The following is a 3,851-nucleotide window of genomic DNA, read 5'->3' on the forward strand; positions in this document are numbered from 1 at the left end:
TGCTGCTATTAACAATGTCCTTTTGTTTTTCAGATGCTGTTCTTTCGAGGTTCGCAGGTACAGCTGAACACAATGAGCGTCACGTTGCAGGATTGCAAAGTAACGCGAAGCGTGTCATTCAAGTCGGGTGTGGTTTAAATAGCTTCAGAAAAGTAGTCCAGGTAAAGTAGTTCCTAGGCTACCACACCCAAAACACTATACCGCATAGCTTGGTTCCAAAGAAAACCAAGCTATGTGGGTGCCTCCATGTTGGCTGGCACTGGAAACAAAGTAGTCCCAAAACACAAGTCCTCACGAAGTATGAGCCTGGCGCCAACGGCACCAGGACTGGCCCCAAGAGGGCTTCAGCAATGGATGCCTGAGTTTGTTAGAGACCCAATCCTAGGCTACCACACCCAAAACACTATACCGCATAGCTTGGTTCCAAGGGAACCAAGCTATGTGGGTGCCTCCATGTTGGCTGGCCAGGAGGGAGGTTTGATACAGGTCGTGACAGCACTCCCCCCCAAGGCCCCTCTCAAGGTGTTCCTTGTGACCGGCCCAGGCTTAGTTGGGAAGTTTCAATGGTATTTTTTGATTAGACGTGGTGCATAAATGTTCCCACAAGGTTCCCAGGACCTATCTTGGGTTCCAAATCATTTCCAATCAACTAGATAGTAAAGCTTGCTCCTTGAGTACTTGGAATCCAAGATGCTTCTGACTTCGAATTCCGGTTCCCCGTCAATAAGTATGGGTTTTGGTGGTGTCCCAATCCATGTACCAGGCTGCATCGGTTTTAGAAGGGACACGTGGAATACCGGATTGATTTGCGGGTTAGCTGGTAAATCCAGTTTGATGGCCACCGGATTAATAATTGCTTTGATGGTGTAAGGCCCTAAGTACCTGGGTTGAAAGGTCCGGGTTCCTTTAATGGGTACAAATTTGGCGGCCAGCCAGACCCTGTCTCCTACCTGATAGTGAGGGGCCTTTTTCCGGTGTTGTTCGGCAAATTGCTTTTGTTTTTCTTTGGCGTGAGTAAGATGTTCTTTGGCCCATTTGAAAGCTTGAGTGATGTTGGTGTGAAGAGTTTTTACTGCTGGCATTTCCAAACTGGTTGGGAGATCGAGTTCTGAGGTACGTGGATGTCTACCATAAAGGGTATAAAAGGGTGTTTGTCCAGTACTTGAATGCAAGGAATTATTATATGCGTACTGGGCTATACAAAGTAAATCTTTCCAGTCTTGTAGTTCCTGGTGCAACATGCACTGTAGGTATTGTTCAAAGGTCTGGTTGGTCCTCTCGGTTTGACCATCCGTTTGAGGATGATGGCTAGTTGATAGCCGGATGTCACTTTGCGCCATTGCGCAACACTTTCTCCAGAAGTTGGAGACGAACTGGCTACCTCGGTCGGAGATCAGGACTGATGGAAAGCCATGTAGTTTGACAATACCATCCAGGAACACTTTGGCTAGCGTAGATGTGTGAGGGAGTCCCTTGAGTGGAATAAAATGTGCCATTTTTGAGAATAAGTCCACGACTATGAGGATGGTGTTAAACCCTTGGCTGGGAGGTAGATCAGTGATGAAGTCGAGGGAAAGAGTGTGCCATGGAGTGGGAGGAATGTCCAAAGGTTGCAGAAGACCGGATGGCTTTTGTTTTTGCACTTATTTTGTGCACAAACTCTGCAGGACTGAATATATTGGATGACATCCTTACGCCAGGCAGGCCATCAGAAGTTCTGTTTTACCTTGGCTAGAGTCTTGGTGATTCCAGGTTCCCCTTAGATCAGGGAATCGTGATAACCTGAAATGATTTGTTGTTTTAAGTCCTTGGTGGGTACATACAAACGATCCTTAAAAAAGGGTAAGTGATCTTTAATGAGATATTGTTCTCCTTGCGCTTGCCATGCGAGGAAGGCATCTGGGTTCATGGTTCGTTGAATCTTATCTCTCAGTTCTACTTGTGTTAAGGACGTAGTGAGGCCCAAGAGTTTGTCTTCCGGTATGATGGGGACTGGGTCTGGGGTCGTATATACCAAGTCATCAGTGCCTGTACGAGAGACTGCGTCAGCTTTTCCATTCTTGACCCCTAGTCGAAAAGTGATGACATAGTCATATTAGGCGAAGAAAAGGGCCCACCGCAATTGGTGTGAAGACTGGGCTTTAGCTGTTTTAAGGTATTGCAGGTTTCGGTGGTCCGTGATAACTGTAATGGGGTGTCTGGCCCCTAAAAGGTAGTGCCGCCATGCCTTAAAGGCGGATTTGATCACCAAGAGTTCTTTATCCGTGATGGCATAATTCATCTCCGGAGGAGAGAATTTTTTCAACCAAAAGGCCACTGGATGTAGCTGGCCTGTTTCTGGATCTCTTTGTGGGAGGACAGCTCCCATCACTATACTGGAAGCGTCTGTTTCCACGATATAAGGAAGATCTGGGCGAGGATGTTGCAGGATTGGCACGGAGGTGAACCTTTTCTTGAGTTCCTGAAAAGCTTTTTCTGTTTCTTTGGTCCAGGCACATTTTTTGTTATTTTTTCGTAGCAATACAGTGATCGGGTGTACGACCTCTGAGAAGTCTGGTATGAACCGGCGATAGAAGTTCGCAAAGCCCAACATGCTCTGTACCCCTTTTACTGACGTTGGTGATGGCCATTTCAAAACGGCGTCTACTTTATGCAGGTCCATTCTGATGCCTCCTGGAGTAAGAATAAAACCCAGAAACTCAACTTTGGTGACGTGAAAGAAACACTTCTCCAGCTTTGCATATAAACGATGTTCCCGGAGCTTGGATAGGACTGAACGGACGTGCTTGATATGATCCTGTTTTGAAGTTGAGTACACTAAGATATCATCTATGTACACTAGGGCACAGACATCAATTAACTCAATCAAAACGTCATTCATGAAATAATGAAACGTTGCAGGAGCGTTGCATCACCCAAAGGGCATGACTTGATATTCGTACAAACCATATTTGGTGCGGAAAGCAGTTTTCCATTCGTCACCGCTTCTGACCCGCACCAGGTGGTATTCTCCTCGAAGGTCAAGTTTGGTGTAAATTTGCGCATCTTTGACCTGGTCCAGCATTTCAGGGATGAGCGGCAAGGGGTAACGGTTCTTCACAGTGATCTGGTTTAATGCGCGGTAGTCAATACAGGTTCTTAAATACCCTTCTTTTTTCGATACGAAGAACAAAGGACTAGCTGCAGGGGACTTAGATGGACGGATTAATCCATTTGCGAGGTACTGGTCTAAGTAAGACTTCAGATGAAGGTTCTCGGGTTCCATGAGAGAATAGATTCTGCCGCAAGGAACTTGAGCACCGGGAACAAGGTCGATCTGGCAGTCATAGGGCCTGTGCGACGGCAGCATGTTTGCTTGGTCCTTCTGGATTACATCCTGGAAATCGTGGTATTCTTCAGGCAAGGTATTAGTCACTCCCAGGGTTGCCACTTCAGGAGTCGTGGAGATACTGAAAGCAGGTTTCTGTTCTTGGTAAAAACAGGTTGGGGAGCAGTCGCTGGGGAAGGTTAATTTTCTTGCCCGCCAGTCAATCAAAGGGTTGTGAGCGACTAACCATGTATTGAGTATGAGCTGGAATTGAGGTGCCTTGATGAGATCGAACAAAATAATTTCCCGGTGTCCGTCCTGGCACAGCAAGGTTATCTCGGCTGTGCGCTGGGTTACGGGTCCGGAAGCGATTTCTGTCCCATCCACCGTAGTTACCTTGTCTGTAGTCGGCTTGGAACTGCAGCCAGGTTGTGATCTATATAATTCCCAACTGCTCCGCTGTCGATGTATGCTTCAGTGGCATGCATTCTTGATGATCGTTGGTTATTAATTAAGATCACCGGTATTGCAAAGTGTGAGGTCG

This window comes from Ambystoma mexicanum, chromosome 11 (assembly GCF_040938575.1).
Source record: "Ambystoma mexicanum isolate Mex_15411 chromosome 11, UKY_AmexF1_1, whole genome shotgun sequence".
Taxonomy (NCBI): domain Eukaryota; kingdom Metazoa; phylum Chordata; class Amphibia; order Caudata; family Ambystomatidae; genus Ambystoma; species Ambystoma mexicanum.